Consider the following 18,599-nt stretch of genomic DNA (forward strand, 5'->3'; position numbering starts at 1 on the left):
GGGACAGGACTGGGTAATGTCCCGGCAACAGTCTGCAACACTCGGTCCGGACAGCATTTTTGTGCTGGAAGACCATGGTTTCGGTCAGACCAATAAGCGTCTTTCACCAAGTTGATGATCCTCCAGCAGCAGTTGATGTTTATCTCAGTCTGCAGCCCTGAGAATAGCCTATAGAATAGGACATGACCAATGAGCAGTCAGGATACTCAGGGTGGTATCTCACTATAAAGGGATTAGGCACTCACACCCACCTCTTTCCACCAGACCAACATCTACAGAGTGAGACACGATGTATCCTCAGCATCACACCCCAGCACATGGCTCAGAGAAGGCTGGTTCCGTTAGACTGAGTTGCTACATTTAGATTAGCAGAGAGTCAAACTCATTGAGAACTGTGCTAATACTTCAATAAAACACATTGAACTCACTTCAAAGTCTGGAGCATCTTTTAAAACTGTATCAAGTGGCAGCTTGTGGTATTCCGAATTACATAACAAAACAGCGCAGTGGTCAGCACTACTACCTCACGGCAGAGAGGACCTGGATCCAAACCCGGCCCCAGGTCACTGTTAGTGTGGAGTTTGCACATTCTCCCAGTATATGGGCGGGTCTCACCCCCACAACCCAAAGATGTGCAGGGTAGGTGGATTGGCCACGCTATATTGCCTCTTAATTGGAAAAAATGAATTGGGTACTCTAAATTTAAAAAAAAGCAGAGGCCAGGCTGGAGGTTGGACTCAGGATTTTGGCTGATAAGGAGTTTTGTGGAAGTGTGAGAGCGCTAATAAAGAACCATGTGGAGCCCAACCAGAATGGTCAGGTGTCAGCAGCTACATTTTGGGAGGCCTTGAAGGTGGTCCAATGGGAAATTAATTTGTTCAAGTCCCATAGAGATAGGTTGAGGAGAGAGGAGTTCCGACGATTATTGGATGAGATTGTTGGGTTGGATAGGAGATACTTAGCGGCCCCGATGAAGTAGCTGTTGGCTGAGAGGAAGAGATTTCAGAGGCAGTTTAACTGGTTGATGATGGGCAAGGTGATGGGGCAGCTGCAGAGGGCGAGGGGGGTGCAGTATGAGTATGGGGAGAAGGCGAGTATTATGTTGGCCCACCAGGTACGCAGTCAGGCCGCGTCCAGGAAAGTTTTGCAGATGAGGGCAGCGAAGGGGGAGGTGGTGTCAGAGCCGGAGAGGATAAATGAGGTGTTTCAGGCGTTCAATGAGGGTTGTGTTGGGCTGAGCTAGTGGCGGAGGCGGTGGTTTCTGGATGGGTTGGAGTTCCCAAAGTTGGAGGAGGGGAAGAGGCTGGCTTGGTTAATGGAGTGTACTAGTAGGATGCAGTTAGGGAACGCCCCGGATGGCGTTCCGGCAGATGTTTACAAGCAGTTTGTGACGGAGTTGGCCTCCCACCTGTTGGGTATGTTTAGTGAGGCTGTGGAAAAGCAGGTATCAATTTAATTGATCCAAAAAAAAGGGGCCAATTCATTGTTGGATACAGCATCAGCTGAGTGACGAGGGATTGTGAGGGTGGTCAGGGAGCACCGGGTATCACTGCATGCGGATGACCTGTTGTAATTTGTGTTGCACCTTTTGGAAAGTATTGGCAGAATTATGGGTTTGTTGGAGAGATTCGCTGATTTTTCCGGCTATAAATTGAATTGATTTATTGTCATATGCACCAAGCTACAGTGTAAAGTAATTTTCTGCGGCCAAGAGAACACAGTATGTACATAGTAGACAAAAAAGAATAATTGACAGAGTAACGAAAGAGAAAATGCTGGAAAATCTCAGCAGGTCTGGCAGCATCTGTAGGGAGAGAAAAGAGCTAACGTTTCGAGTCCAATGACTATTTGTCAAAGCTAACAGTCAGAAAAAGTGGTAATTATCAATACTGTGGAGTGAGAATGAAAGGTGAGTCATAGCCACAGAAACCCAAGGAAACTGGGTGTTAATGATGCCAGCATTGGAGTGGGGTGAGCGCAGTAAGAAGTCTTACAACACCAGGTTAAAGTCCAATAGGTTTGTTTCAAATCACTAGCTTTCGGAGCACTGCTCCGTCCTCAGGGTGCTAATGGCCGCAGAAACGAAGGGAAAAGGGGCAGTCCCCAGAGAACAAAAGCGCCTTTCACATCTTTTGCAGTGGGGGGTGCAGACAGAATCAGTGGCAACCTTGTGTGATGCGTTGGGCTAAGTTTGCCGCACTCCGCAGTTTTTTCTGACCGGAGGACAGATACACCACCAAGGGTCGCAACCTGGACGAGTTTAAAAAATAAATAAATTTAGAGTAACCAATTATTTTTTTCCAATTAAGGGGCAATTTAGCGTGGCCAATCCACCTACCCTGCACATCTTTGGGTTGTGGGGGTGAGACCCACGCAGACACGGGGAGAATGTGCAAACTCCACATGGACAGTGACCCAGAGCCGGGATTGAACCTGGGACCTCGGCACCGTGAGGCAGCAGGGCTAACCCACTGAGCCACCGTGCTGCCCCAACCTGGCCGAGTTAAAGATGAATAAGTCTGCCTTCAGGACACGCGACAACGCAGAATTGCCGAGCAAAGACTTATAGCTAAGATCCGCACGCATGAGTGCGGCCTCAACCGGGATCTTGGATTCATGTCGCATTACATCCACCCCCCACCATCTGGCCTGGACTTGCAAAATTCCACCAACTGTTCTGACTTGAGACAATTCACACCTCTTTAACCTATGATCATCCCCTATCTCTGGATCTGTAATGATTTGATTACCTGCAAATTCTCACATTCCAAGCATTGTCTGGCATCGCTGACTTTGTCTATATAAATGTTTCTGGAACATACCTCTCCATTCACCTGAGGAAGGAGCTGCGCTCCGAAAGCTCGTGTTTGAAACAAACCTGTTGGACTTTAACCTGGTGTTTTAAGACTTCTTACTGCGCCTTAAGGTGATCAGAGGAGGGCTTTGAGATGCAGGTCATTCGACTCCCCACAGACAGCGACCAAGTGCCAGCATCAAACCAGGCACCTCATGCCCTGAAATAACAACAGTAAGAAGTCTTACAGCACCAGGTTAAAGTCCAACAGGTTTGATTCAAACACGAGCTTTCAGAGCACAGCTCCTTCCTCAGGTGAATGGTGAGGTATGTTCCAGAAACATTTTTTATTTTTTTAAAATAATTTTTATTGGAATTTTTTACAGAAAATATAAAAATATACCAACAAGTATAGCAACAAGCAGTAATATGCAACTAACAGCCCCACAACACCCACAATTCCCCCCATACCGTAACATCACATGTATCACACTCCCCCCACCCCCCCCCCCCCAACAAGTGAACTTAACCATAAATTAAAATTAAATAAATCAAATTTAAATAAAATAAGCAAACATAATCACCCCCACCCCCCCGGGTTGCTGCTGCTACTGTCCCAGTACCCTATCGTTGAGCCAGAAAGTCGAGGAAAGGTTGCCACCGTTTTAAAGAAACCCTTGCACCGATCCTCTCAGGGGCGAATTTAACCTTCTCAAGCTTAATGAAGCCCGCCATGTCATTGATCCAGGTCTCCACGCTTGGGGGCCTCGCGTCCTTCCACTGTAGCAAAATCCTTCGCCGGGCTACTAGGGACGCAAAGGCCAGCACACCGGCCTCTTTCGCCTCCTGCACTCCCGGCTCTACCCCAACCCCAAAGATCGCGAGTCCCCATCCTGGCTTGACCCTGAATCCCACCACCCTTGACACCGTCCTCGCCACCCCCTTCCAGAACTCCTCCAATGCCGGGCATGCCCAGAACATATGGGCATGATTCGCTGGACTCCCCGAGCACCTGACACACCTATCTTCACCCCCAAAGAACCTACTCATCCTCGTCCCAGTCATGTGGGCCCTATGCAGCACCTTGAATTGGATGAGGCTAAGCCGCGCACACGAGGAGGAAGAATTAACCCTATCCAGGGCATCAGCCCATGTCCCGTTTTCGATCTGTTCCCCCAGTTCCCCCTCCCACTTCATTTTCAGCTCCTTTACTGACGCCTCTTCCACCTCCTGCATAAGCTTGTAGATATCGGATATCTTCCCCTCCCCGACCCAGACCCCCGAGAGCACCCTGTCACTCACCCCCCTCGAGGGGAGCGCAGGGAATCCCTCCACCTGCCGTCTAGCAAATGCCTTTATCTGCAGATACCTGAATATGTTTCCCGGCGGGAGCCCAAATTTCTCCTCCAACTCCCCCAGGCTCGCAAACCTTCCGTCGATAAACAGGTCCCTCAGCTGCCTAATGCCCGCTCTGTGCCAACCCTGAAATCCCCATCCATGTTCCCCGGGACAAACCTATGGTTCCCCCTTAACGGAGCCTCCATCTAGCCCCCCACTTCTCCCCGATGTCGCCTCCACTGCCCCCAAATCTTGAGGGTAGCCGCCACCAACCGGACTCGTGGTATACCTCGTGGGAGGGGAGCGGCCACGGTGCCGTTACCAGGGCCCCCCAGGCTTGTATCCCCACAGGACGCTCTCCCCATCCATTTCCATGCTGCCCCCTCCCCCTCCATCACCCACTTACGCACCATCGACACGTTGGCTGCCCAGTAGTACCCCGAGAGGTTGGGCAACGCCAGCACCCCCCCCCCCCCCCATCTCTACTCTGCTCCAAGAAGACCCTCTTCACCCTCGGGGTGCCATGCGCCCAAACAAATCCCATGATGCTGCTGGTCACCCTTTTAAAAAAGGCCCTAGGGATAAAGATGGGCAAGCACTGGAAGAGGAACAAGAACCTCGGGAGAACCGTCATTTTGACAGATTGCACTCTGCCCGCCAGCGATAGCGGCACCATGTCCCACCTTTTAAATTCCTCCTCCATCTGTTCCACTAGTCTGGTGAAGTTAAGTTTATGAAGAGCCCCCCAACTCCTGGCTACCTGCACCCCAGAAACATTTATATAGACAAAGTCAGAGATGCTGGACAATGCTTGGAATGCAGGCATTTGCAGGTAATCAAATCATTACAGATGCAGGGAGAGGGATAATCACAGGTTGAAGAGGTGTAAATTGTCTCAAGCCCGAACAGTTGGTAGGATTTTGCAAGTCCAGGCCTGATGGTGGGGGGGGGGGGGGGGGGGTGGATGTAATGCGACATGAATCCAAGATCCCTGTTGAAATAACAATGCAGCCTCTCTTTGTTCTAATTTTCAACAGGTTTAAGCACTAACCACTCAGAATGCTTTTCCTTCCTCTATCTCTCCCACAATGAGAGAAGAGAACAATCATCAATGGTCAGAAGCTCTTGCAAAAAGCAACCCTCCTAGCCCACATCAAGGTCAGAAGGAAAAGCTATAACTCCTCCTCATGGTTAGTGAGACTAACCATTTTAGAACACATTTCTCAAGTCAAAAACTATAGAAATGATTCCTAAAAGTATAGTCTTATCATACATCACCCAGCGCTCCGCCCTCCATCCTCACCAAATGACATTTAAAACAGACTGAGCACTAAACTATTTCTCACACATCACCGTCTCCATCATAACCTGGACTAAGAATACATTTCATCATCTTTCTGAAAGTTACAATTGTTTCAGGAACCTAAACTTTTTGAAGTTTGGCATTTATCCAAGTGGCAGGTAATTTGCAACCTTCCAGGTCCGGAATAATAACTTCTGTTAACTGCTCGATGGTCGTTATCCCAAGTTTCTGGATAAGGCCAAATACTGGCAATTCTGTCTGGAGACCTCTGCTGGTTTGTTGAGGTGTTGCAGTTAAAGAACCGCAGCAGCCTGTCAAACCCGCCTGTGTGAAATTAGCCTGACGGACGCCAGTATGTGCGGTCCCAGCCCATCAAACCCCAGTGTGTGTGGCATTATTTTCAGATTGAGCTGTAATGGGATTGATGAAAATAAATGTCCGATCCTGGGAACTGTTTACCATTCTTTTCAGAGGGAAACACAGATATTCCCAACTATTGACAGGGTCAACATTCCAATGTTTTTCTTATCTCCCATACTGTTTGCAGCATCCCACTCCATTAACCCCCCTTCACCCCAATTTAGGCAGTCACCTAAATCCAAATGCAAAAGCAAAATTCTCTGAATGCTGGAAATCTGATTAAATGTGTTGGTAAAAAATGTGCTGTTGCTATTTTATTAGAGGTTTGCTGGAGTCACTCGGGAGGATTTAACGTAGTATGGCAGTGGGGTTGGAAAGAGCGTTAGCTGAGAAGGTATAATAACTGAAAGGAAAATAGAGAACAAAAATAAGAGAACAACATCACCCTGTCTGCTCAAATGCAGTGGTTTGAAGTGTATTTGTTTCAATGCCAGAAGTACAGCAGGTAACACAGACAAATTTACAGCACTTATTAGTATTTGGAATTATCAACCAGGTGGTTGAGGTTTTAGTCGGGGAACATTTTGGGAGTAGTGACCACAATTCCATAAGTTTTTGGGAACTTTTGGAGAGGGATGAGGGTAACCCTCGTGTAAAGGTGCGAAACTGGGGAAATGTAAATTCCGATAATATTAGACAGGAATTGAAGAATTTGGATTGAGTGCGACTGTTGGAGGGTAAATCAACATCAGACATGTGGGAGTCTTTCAAGTGACAGTTGATTGGGATTCAGGAAAGTCACATTCCTGAGAGAACAAAGGATAAGTATGGGAAGTTTAGGGAGCCTTGGATTACGAGGGATATTGTGAACCTCATCAAAAAGAAATAGGAGGCTTTTACACGGTCTAGAAGGGTGGAGGAGGAGCTGGGTATGGAGTTGGGATGGGATGTGTGGAGTGAGATTATGCACAGGGTGAATGCAACATCATCCTGTGCTAGGATGAGCTTGGTACAGTCCTAGGGGTGGAGATGTTGGCAGGTGCTCTGGGGGTGATCTCTGGGGTCTCAGAGGGGAAGGGGACTGATGTGGTGGCCTTTTCCTGGTGACTAATTATTTTTTTTAATTCAGAGAACCCAATTCATTTTTTTCCAATTAAGGGGCAATTTAGCACGGCTAATCCACGTACCCTGCACATCTTTGGGTTGTGGGGGTGAAACCCACGCAGACATGGGGAGGATGTGCAAATTCCACATGGACAGTGACCCAGAGCCGGGATTGAACCTGGGACCTCGGCGTCGTGAGGCAGCAATGCTAACCACTAGATTCGATCCCGAAACTTGGGATAACGACCGTCTAGCAGTGAACAGAAGAGGTTCCGGACCTGGAAGGTTGATATATGCAAATTACCTGCCAACTAGGTAAAAGCTAAATGTCAGAAAGTCTAGGTTCCTGAAACAATTGTAACTTTCAGAAAGATGATGAATTGTACTTTTATTCTAGTTCGTGGTAGAGACTGTGATGTCTTAGATAGTATTCAGTCTGTTCTAAATGTGGTTTGGTGAGAAAGGAGTGCAGAGCGCTGGGTGATGGAAGGTAAGACTATACTTTTAGGGATCATTTCTATAGTTTTTGACTTGAGAAATGTGTTCTAAAATGGTCAGTCTCACTAACCATGAGGAGGAGTTATAGCTTTTCCTTCTGAGCGTGAAGCGGGTTAGGAGTATTGCTTTTTGCCAAAGCTTCTGACCATTGATGATCGTTCTCTTCTCTCATTGTGAGAGAAGTAGAGGAAGGAAATGCATTCTGAGTGGTTAGTGCTCAAATTTGTTAAAAGTCAGAGTACAGATTTATAATGTGGGTGATACAGTTTTCATTAATTTTTTTTAGGCAAAATGCAATTTTGTGCCTGCAGTCCACCTATCCTTGTATATCTTGGCATTGTGGGGGTGAGATCCACGTGGATGCGGGGAGAATGCTGGACACTGCCGCATTTTTGCTTTTAATACTCATTTTCATTTCTACAATCCTTGCAGTGCAGGAGGAGACCATTCAAACTAATCCATTCATGAACACATCATCATTCAAAAACATAACACAATACCCAGAGTTTTTTTACTTTTTCTCCCCTTAACAACCCCACCCGCTAACATCAAACAAGTCCTCACCAAGAACCTCGCCTCCGAGCCCCTCAGGGCCAACTTAATCTTTTCCTGACCTCCAATCCAGTACAATTTGCCAGCATTACTTTTTTAAAATTTAGAGCAACCAATTCACATTTTCCAATTCAGGGGCAATTTAGCGTGGCCAATCCACCTACCCTGCACATCTGCCACCATGCTGCCCTGTGGTTAGCACTGCTGCCTCACGGCACCGAGTCCCAGGTTCAATCCCGGCTCTGGGTCACTGTCCATGTGGAATTTGCACATTCTCCCCGTGTCTGTGTGGGTTTCACCCCCACAACCCAAAGATGTGCAGGGTAGGTGGATTGGCCGCGCTAAATTGCCCCTTAATTGGAAAAAAATGAATTGGGTTCTCTGAATTAAAAAAATAATTAGTCACCAGGAAAAGGCCACCACATCAGTCCCCTTCCCCTCCGACACCCCAGAGATCACCCCCAGAGCACCTGCCGACATCTCCACCCCTAGGACTGTACCAAGCTCATCCTAGCACAGGATGATGTTGCATTCACCCTGTGCATAATCTCACTCCACACATCCCATCCCAACTCCATACCCAGCTCCTCCTCCACCCTTCTAGACCGTGCAAAAGCCTCCTATTTCTTTTTGATGAGGTTCACAATATCCCTCGTAATCCAAGGCTCCCTAAACTTCCCATACTTATCCTTTGTTCTCTCAGGAATGTGACTTTCCTGAATCCCAATCAACTGTCACTGGAAAGACTCCCACATGTCTGATGTTGATTTACCCTCCAACAGTCGCACTCAATCCAAATTCTTCAATTCCTGTCTAATATTATCGGAATTTACATTTCCCCAGTTTCGCACCTTAACACGAGGGTTACCCTCATCCCTCTCCAAAAGTTCCCAAAAACTTATGGAATTGTGGTCACTACTCCCAAAATGTTCCCCGACTGAAACCTCAACCACCTGGTTGATAATTCCAAATACTAATAAGTGCTGTAAATTTGTCTGTGTTACCTGCTGTACTTCTGGCGTTGAAACAAATACACTTCGAACCACTGCATTTGAGCAGACAGGGTGATGTTGTTCTCTTATTTTTGTTCTCTATTTTCCTTTCAGTTATTATACCTTCTCAGCTAACGCTCTTTCCAACCCCACTGCCATACTACGTTAAATCCTCCCGAGTGACTCCAGCAAACCTCTAATAAAATAGCAACAGCACATTTTTTACCAACACATTTAATCAGATTTCCAGCATTCAGAGAATTTTGCTTTTGCATTTGGATTTAGGTGACTGCCTAAATTGGGGTGAAGGGGGGTTAATGGAGTGGGATGCTACAAACAGTATGGGAGATAAGAAAAACATTGGAATGTTGACCCTGTCAATAGTTGGGAATATCTGTGTTTCCCTCTGAAAAGAATGGTAAACAGTTCCCAGGATCGGACATTTATTTTCATCAATCCCATTACAGCTCAATCTGAAAATAATGCCACACACACTGGGGTTTGATGGGCTGGGACCGCACATACTGGCGTCCGTCAGGCTAATTTCACACAGGCGGGTTTGACAGGCTGCTGCGGTTCTTTAACTGCAACACCTCAACAAACCAGCAGAGGTCTCCAGACAGAATTGCCAGTATTTGGCCTTCCGTCTGAAAGCTGCCGCTCTATTTTCTTCAAATGTTTCTGAAAGAAGAGAAATGGATATAATATTGTGTATTTATAGGGCTCTGGAACATTTACAACTAGATTCGATCCCGAAACTTGGGATAACGACCGTCTAGCAGTGAACAGAAGAGGTTCCGGACCTGGAAGATTGATATATGCAAATTACCTGCCAACTGGGTAAAAGCTAAATGTCAGAAAGTCTAGGTTCCTGAAACAATTGTAACTTTCAGAAAGATGAAAGATGATGAATTGTATTTTTATTCCAGTTCATGGTAGAGACTGTGATGTCTTAGATAGTATTCAGTCTGTTCTAAATGTGGTTTGGTGAGAAAGGAGTGCGGAGCGCTGGGTGCTGGAAGGTAAGACTATACTTTTAGGGATCATTTCTATAGTTTTTGACTTGAGAAATGTGTTCTAAACTGTTCGGTCTCACTAACCACGAGGACGAGTTATAGCTTTTCCTTCTGAGCGTGAAGCGGGTTAGAAGTGTTGCTTTTTGCAAGAGCTTCTGACCATTGATGATCGTTCTCTTCTCTCATTGTGAGAGAAGTAGAGGAAGGAAAGGCATTCTGAGTGGTTAGTGCTCATGTTTGTTTAAAATCAGATGATACTTTCTTTTGTTATGGATTTATTATATTTGCATAGTTTCCAGTTTCTATCCTTTAACCGTGGCTTTCAGCCCCCACTCCTTTATGATCTGCTGGCTACATTGTCCCTGCAGTCAAAAGATGTGCAGGTTAGGTGGATTGGCCATGCCTAGAAAAATGAATGGGCATCGTGCAACAATCACCAGGCAGGAATGTTCCCTTCCAGTCGAGGAACACTTCAGCGGTCAAGGGCATTCAGCCTCTGATCTCCGGGTAAGTGTTCTCCAAGGCGGTCTTCAGGACACGCGACAACGCTGAATTGCCGAGCAAAAACTTATAGCTAAGATCCGCACGCATGAGTACGGCCTCAACCGGGATCTTGGATTCATGTCGCATTACATCCACCCCCCACCATCTGGCCTGGACTTGCAAAATCCTACCAACTGTTCTGACTTGAGACAATTCACACCTCTTTAACCTGTGATCATCCCCTATCTCTGGATCTGTAATCATTTGATTACCTGGAAATGCTCGCATTCCAAGCATTGTCCAGCATCTCTGACTTTGTCCATATAAATGTTTCTGGAACATACCTCTCCATTCACCTGAGGAAGGAGCTGCGCTCCGAAAGCTCGTGTTTGAAACAAACCTGTTGGACTTTAACCTGGTGTTGTAAGACTTCTTACTGTGCTCACCCCAGTCCAACGCCGGCATCTCCACATCACAGAAAAATAAGGCTGAGGATTGGGAGCAGTTTAGAATTCAGCAAACAAATTCCAAGGTACTGATTAAGAAGGGAAAATTCATAGAATCATAGAATTTACAGTGCAGAAGGAGGCCCCTGAAAAGAACACCTCGCCCAAGCCCACATCTCCACCCCATCCCTGCAACCCAGTAACCCCACCCAACCTTTCTTTTGGATGCTAAGAGCAATTTAGCATGGCCAATCCACCTAACCCGCACATCTTTGGACTGTGGGAGGAAACCTGAGCACCTGGAGGAAACCCACGCAGGCATGGGGAGAATGTGCAAACTCCACAGACAGTGACCCAAGCCAGGAATCGAACCCTGGAGCTGTGAAGCTACTGTGCTAACCACTGTGCTACCGTGCCGCCCATTCTTGAATCCTTGAAATTCTTGAACCCATTATCAACAATCCATTATCAAAGACTTTATTGCGGAACATTTAGAAAGCAGTGGCAGGATTAGTCACTGTCAGCACGGATTTATTTTCTTTTAAAATCTAGAGTACACAATTCATTTTTTTCTAAATTAAGGAACAATTTAGCGGGGCCAATCAACCCACCCTGCAAATTTTTTAGTTATGGGGGCGAATCCCATGAAAACACGGGGAGAATTTGCAAACTCCACAAGGACAGTGACCCAGAGCTGGGATCGAACCTGGGACCCTCGGCGCCGTGAGGCTGCAGTGCTAACCACTGCACCACCGTACTGCCCTGAGTTTGCCTGTGTTATGATACCGGACAGGAGCCCCAAACAATTTTTTACATTTGTCAAGCTGTGAGGAGTATAACATCTGCCCCTTTACCTCTTCCATGCTTAACATCCCAGCCCCAAAACACTCATTCCAGGTCAGCAGTGTTTCACGTGCACCTCTTCCAATCTGGTCTATTGCATTCGCTGCTCCCAATGTGGTCTCCCCTATATCGGAGAGACCAAACGCAGACTGGGTGATCAGTTAGCTGAGCACCTTTGGTCTGTGTGCATCCAGGACTCGGACCTTCCCATTGCTAGCCATTTTAACACAAGACCCTGCTCCCATGCCCACATGTCCGTCCTTGGCCTGCTGCAATGTTCCAGTGAAGCTCAACGCAAACTGGAGGAACAACATCTCATCTTCTGGTTAGGCATGTGAAGGAAATCAAATATTGTCTGATAGGTAAAAGGCTATTTTAATGTAATATTAAAGCCCAGTCATTAATACCCATTTTAAAAATCCTGAGGTCATGACAGAACACACAACGTAAACAGAGGTTCAAAGCCTGATGCATCCACAAACTAATTGGAGATAACAACATTTTTACTGACAATATGAATGGACTATTGTTCTAATGAACAGATTTCAAAGTTAGTTTTATATTAAGAAATGAGCTGTACCAGTAATTAAGGTTGAAATAGAACATAGAACAGTACAGCACAGAACAGGCCCTTCGGCCCTCGATGTTGTGCCGAGCAATGATCACCCTACTCAAACCCATGTATCCACCCTATACCCGTAACCCAACAACCCCCCCTTAACCTTACTTTTTAGGACACTACGGGCAATTTAGCATGGCCAATCCACCTAACCCGCACATCTTTGGACTGTGGGAGGAAACTGGAGCACCCGGAGGAAACCCACGCACACACGGGGAGGACGTGCAGACTCCGCACAGACAGTGACCCAGCCAGGAATCGAACCTGGGACCCTGGAGCTGTGAAGCATTTATGCTAACCATCATGCTACCGTGCTGCCTTTTAATAAGCACCATAGCAATATGAATACACCATTGTTCAGAATATGGATGAAGTAAAGTCAGCAGAAAACCAGTCTTGATTACAGCACAAAATCACATTCCATAGCATACACAAATATTCAAACATGAAACATTTAAAACTTATGTTGCACATTGAGGATTGACAGTTAACCATCAAATCAAATGTATTTGAAACTCACTCAAACCAATTAAGATGCAGACAGATGGCTTCAGACTGATAACATTCTCCTTAAACATGAGGGTCCGCACAGCCATTTTCCATCCAGGATCACTCTATACTTTGATCTAACTACTTGCTAGCCTTATTTTCATATTTTCACTTTTCCACTCTAACTCTTGAAGTTTGTGCAAGCTGTTTTGCTGTAAGCAAGAAACCATTTCTGTAGTATTTTGAAAGTTAAAATTATTTCATCAATTACTTCGCTTTAAGTCCTTTGCTAGCAGGCCATTATTGAGAATAGATTTAAGTTTCTCTCAATTGTAATCAAGTAGAGGCAATAAAAGATTCTTATTTGCATCCGAGACATTTAACTCAAATTTCTACTGAGTTTTAGTGTTGTGAGACTTCACTTGAATCGCATGGTAGATCTCTACAGCCTTCCGGTCTCAACATTGAATTCAACAACTTCAGATGATTCTACTCCACCTCGACCCATTTGTTTTCATCTCATTTCATTTCAACTGTCTCTTACCCTTTCTTTCTTGTCTTTCTTATTATTTATATTAAACCCCCCCAAATCTTATCCACTTTTCCTTACCCCTTCTCCCCTTTGCTTTCCCCTCCCCCCCCCCCCCCCCCCCACATATCCATCTGTCACAGTTTAGCCTCTGATGTTGGTTTCTCTGCTGTTTGGCCTCTCACACCTTTTGTTCTCTCTGGCGACTGCCATTAGCACTCTTTTCCCTTGGTTTCTGTGACTATTAATGAAATGAAAATGAAACTCGCTTATTGTCACGAGTAGGCTTCAAATGAAGTTACTGTGAAAAGCCCCTAGTCGCCACATTCCGGCGCCTGTTCGGGGAGGCTGTTACGGGAATTGAACCGTGCTGCTGGCTTGCCTTGGTCTGCTTTCAAAGCCAGCGATTTAGCCCTGTGAGCTAAACAGCCCCTATTAGCACCTCGTTTCATTCATTCATTTCATTCACTCCACAGTATAAATATTCCTCACATTCTCTGACTGGTTTAGCTCACTCAGCTAAATCGCTGTCTTTTAAAGCAGGCCAGCAGCACGGTTTGATTCCCGTACCAGCCTCCCCGGACAGGCACCGGAATGTGGCGACTAGGGGCTTTTCACAGTAACTTCATTGAAGCCTACTCGTGACAATAAGTCATTTTCATTTTTCATTTCATTTATTAGCTTTGACAAAGAGTCATTGGACTTGAAACATTTGCTCTTTTCTCTCCCTACAGATGCTGCCAGACCTGCTGAGATTTTCCAGCATTTTCTCTTTTGCCTAAGTATTCTAATCCCATTTCCCACTACTTGGCCCACAGCCTTGTCTGCCCTAGGATCGCAGGTGCTCTTGTGACAATAATAATAATAATAATTATTATCATTCTTTGAAACTCTAGAGACTGCAGGCCCAGTTTCCTCAATTTCTTCTCAGACTACAATCCCGACATCCCAGGAATTAGTCTGATGAAACTCCGTTACACTCCCTTCACGGCAAGTATCTAGAACCAGGACACAGTATCAGAATAAGAGGTTGGCCATTTAGGACTGAGATGAGTAGGAATTTCTTCACTCAGAGGGAATCTTTAGAATTCTCAACCTGTGGAGAACCAGTCATTGAGTATATTCAATACAGTGATCAATAGATGGGAAAATGGCATTGAGATTTAAGATTGGGCATGGTCTAGGTGAATGACAGAGAAGATTTGAGATGCCAAATGGGCTTCCCCTACTTCCCCTTTCCTACCTTCCTATAATAACAAAAAGAACATCAAGGGAGTATTTCATAGAAGCAGAGGATCCCTACAATGCAGAAATAGGCCATTTGGCCCATCAAGTCTGCACTGTCCTTCTGAAAGTGCACCCTGCCAAGGTCCATTGCCCCACCCTAGCCCTGAAACCCTGTGTATTGATCATGGCCAATTTACCTAATCTGCACACCTTTGGACTGTGGGAGAAAATCCAGGTAGGCACAGGGGGAATGTGCAAACTCTACACAATCACGCAAAGCCAGAATCGAACTTGGGTGCCTGAAGCTGTGAGGCAGCAGTGCTAACCACCGAGTCGCCCAATTATTTGAGCACACAGGATTGTTGGCAATAAACCTGATGAGGAAGATGAGAAGAATATTTTTCAGAGTTCTTGTAATCTGGAACACACTGCCTGAAAGGGTGGAAGCAGTTTAAATAATATTCAGAAGAGAATTAGAGAAGTGGGTCTGATGTCAAATTGGTTCAGGGTGGCAGACGGTGTTCTTATGTACCATAAATCCTCTATCTTAATTCTACCTATTCCTGAAGTATGTTAGAGCAGAATTAGGCCATTCAGCCCATCGAGTCTGCTCCGCCATTCAATCATGGCTGATATTTTTTCATCCCCATTCTCCTGCCTTCTCCCCATAACCCCTGATCCCCTTATTAATCAAGAATCTATCTTGGATTGGATTGGATTTGTTTATTGTCATGTGTACCGAGGTACAGTGAAAAGTATTTTTCTGCGAGCAGCTCAACAGATCATTAAGTACATGGGAAGAAAAGGGAATAAAAGAAAATACATAATAGGGCAACACAAGATATACAATGTAACTACATAAGCACTGGCATTGGATGAAGCATACAGGGTGTAGTGTTAATGAGGTCCATAAGAGGGTGATTTAGGAGTCTATAAAATAGGGGACGAAGCTGTTTTTGAGTCTGTTTGTGCATGTTCTCAGACTTCTGTATCTCCTGCCCGATGGAAGAGGTTGGAAGAGTGAATAAGCCGGGTGGGAGGGATCTTTGATTATGCTGTCCACTTTCCCCAGGCAGCGGGAGGTGTAAATGGAGTAAATGGATGGGAGGCAGGTTCGTGTGATGGAGTGGGCAGTGTTCACGACTCTCTGAAGTTTCTTGCAGTCCTGGGCCGAGCAGTTACCATACCAGGCTGTGATGCAGCCAGATAGGATGCTTTCTATGCTGCATCTGTAAAAGTTGGTAAGGGTTAATGTGGACATGCTAAATTTCCTTAGTTTCCTGAGGAAGTATAGGCGCTGTTGTGGTTTCTTGGTGGTAGCATTGATGAGGGTGGACCAGGACAGATTTTTGAAGATGTGCACCCCCAGGAATTTGAAACTGCTAACCATCTCCACCTCGGCCCCGTTGATGCTGACAGGGGTGTGTACAGTACTTTGCTTTCTGAAGTCAATGACCAGCTCTTTAGTTTTGCAGGCATTGAGGGAGAGATTGTTGTCACTGCACCACTCCACCAGGTTCTCGATCTCCTTCTGTATTCTGACTCGTCATTATTCGAGATCCGGCCCACTATGGTGGTATCGTCAGCAAACTTGTAGATGGAGTTGGAACCAAATTTTGCCACGCAGTCGTGTGTGTACAGGGAGTAGAGTAGGGGGCTACGTACGCAGTCTTGCGGGGCCCTGGTATTGAGGACTATTGTGGAGGAGGTTTTGTTGTTCATTCTTACTGATTGTGGTCTGTTGGTCAGAAAATCGATGATTCAGTTGCAGATTGGGGAGCCAAGTCCTAGGTTTTGGAGCTTTGATATGAGCTTGGCTGGGATTATGGTGTTGAAGGCAGAGCTGTAGTCAATAAATAGGAGTCTGATGTAGGAGTCCTTGTTGTCGAGATGCTCTGGGGATGAGTGTAGGGCCAGGGAAATGGCGTCTGCTGTGGACCGGTTGTGACGGTATGCGAATTGCAGTGGATCAAGGCGTTCTGGAAGTATGGAGGTGATGCGCTTCATTAATCACCTCTCGAAGCAACTCATTACGACTGAACTCAGGGCCACCGGACGGTAGTCATTGAGGCACATTGCTTGGTTCTTCTATGGCACTGGTATAATGGTGGTCTTCTTGAAGCAGGTGGGGACCTCGGAGTGGAGTAGGGACAGGTTAAAGTTGTCTGTGAATACCTCTGCCAGCTGGTCCGCGCAGGCTCTGAGTGCACAACCAGGGATTCCCTCCGGGCCTGTCGCCTTCCGTGGGTTCACTTTCAGGAAGGCCGATCTGACTTCGGAAGCTGTGATGGTGGGTATGGGTGAGTTATGGGCTGCTGGGGCACTCGACAGCGGATTGTTGGTTACCTGCTCGAACCGAGCATAGAATGCATTGAGTTCATCGGGGAGGGGTATCTATCTCTGTCTTAAAGACACTCAGTGATTTGGCCTCCACAACCTTCTGCGGCGGAGAGTCCCACAGATTCACCACCCTCTGGCTGAAGAAATTCCTCCTCATCTCTGTTTTAAAAGGATTGTCCCTTTAGTCTGAGATTGTGCCCTCGGGATCTAGTCTCTCCTAATAGTGGGCACATCCTCTCCACATCCACTCTATCCAGGCCTCTCAGTACTCTGTAAGTTTCAATCGGATCATCCTTTTAAACAAGTACAGACACAGAGTCCTCAACCGCTCCTCATACGACAAGCCCTTCATTCCGGGGGTCATTCTTGTGAACCTCCTCTGGACCCTTTCCAAGGTCAGCACATCCTTCCTTAGATACAGGGCTTGAAACTGCTCACAATACTCCAAATGGGGTTTGACCAGAGCCTTATACAGCCTCAGAAGTACATCCCTGCTCTTGTATTCTAGCCTTCTGACATGAAGGCTAACATTGCATTTGCCTTCCTAACTGCCGACTGAACCTGCACGTTAACCTTAAGAGAATCTTGAAATAGGATAATGTATTTAAAAGTTTAATGATATTAATTATATTTAATGTATTTAATGTTAACGTATTTGGGTCTTTGATAATATAGCAACGTTGAAGAATTTTCCTTTGGTGCTGACTGTTAAATTATCATATTTATTTATTTTGATGTCCCGATTTAACATCTTAGTATTTAAATTAATCATCTCTTGGTCAATATAACCATCTAACCAATTGGAGGAGTGTTGAATTGTTGGGGTAACCCATTGAACCATGTTGTAATCAGAGTTATTGTGGAGTTTTCAGCATTTGGAGCTTTATTTGATGCGAGTCAGAGGAATCAAAAAAAGGGCATCAGCTTGAGACCTGGACATGGAAACTAGTTGGAATGGAAAATGCTGGAAATGCAGCGAGGTCACTGATCAATTGGCCGCTATTTATCCGCAGGCTTGCAGTTCCCCATCTCCTCTCCTTCTCAACAACAAGGACTGATACTTCAGCCTCCTATTCATTGACTACAGCTCCGCCTTCAACACCAAAATCCCAGACAAACTCATATCAAAGCTCCAAAACCTGGGACTTGGCTCCTCCCTCTGCAACTGGATCCTTGTCTCCAGACCACAATTAGTAAAGACAAACAACAACACCTCCTCCATGATAGTCCTCAATACCAGGACCCCGCAAGGCTGCGTACTTAGCCCCCTACTATATTCCCTATACACATACTGTGTGGAAAAATTTGGTTCCAACGGCATCTATAAGTTTGCTGATGACACAACTGTCGTGGATCAGATCTTGAACAATGATGGGAAGGAGAAAGAACCTAGTGACATGGTGTAATTTAAACAACAATTTAGAGATTCAATTATTTTTTTCAATTAAGGGGCAATTTAGCGTGGCCTAGCCACCTAACCTGCACATCTTTGGGTTGTGGGGGTGAAACCCATGCAAATATGAGGAGAATGTGCAAACTCCACATGGACAGTGACCAAGAGCTGGGATTGAACCTGGAACCTCGGCGCCGTGAGGCAGCAGTGCTAACCACTGCGTCACAGTGCTGCCCAGTGGCATGATGCAATGACAACAATCTCTCCCTCAAT

The 18,599-nt window shown here is 45.9% G+C and overlaps 3 non-coding genes across 3 annotated transcripts; 2 read left to right on the top strand and 1 right to left on the bottom strand.

Moving 5' to 3' along the window:
* Nucleotides 1-5,181: 5,181 nt before the first annotated feature.
* LOC119956957 lies at nt 5,182-5,398 on the bottom strand. The gene has a single exon (XR_005458719.1). It is a non-coding gene; the product is annotated as a small nucleolar RNA U3 (small nucleolar RNA).
* Nucleotides 5,399-7,391: 1,993 nt separating this feature from the next.
* On the top strand, nt 7,392-7,608 carry LOC119956956. The gene has a single exon (XR_005458718.1). It is a non-coding gene; the product is annotated as a small nucleolar RNA U3 (small nucleolar RNA).
* Nucleotides 7,609-9,965: 2,357 nt separating this feature from the next.
* LOC119956955 lies at nt 9,966-10,182 on the top strand. Its single transcript, XR_005458717.1, has one exon. It is a non-coding gene; the product is annotated as a small nucleolar RNA U3 (small nucleolar RNA).
* Nucleotides 10,183-18,599: the final 8,417 nt, after the last annotated feature.

This window comes from Scyliorhinus canicula, chromosome 24, assembly GCF_902713615.1.
Source record: "Scyliorhinus canicula chromosome 24, sScyCan1.1, whole genome shotgun sequence".
Classification (NCBI taxonomy): domain Eukaryota; kingdom Metazoa; phylum Chordata; class Chondrichthyes; order Carcharhiniformes; family Scyliorhinidae; genus Scyliorhinus; species Scyliorhinus canicula.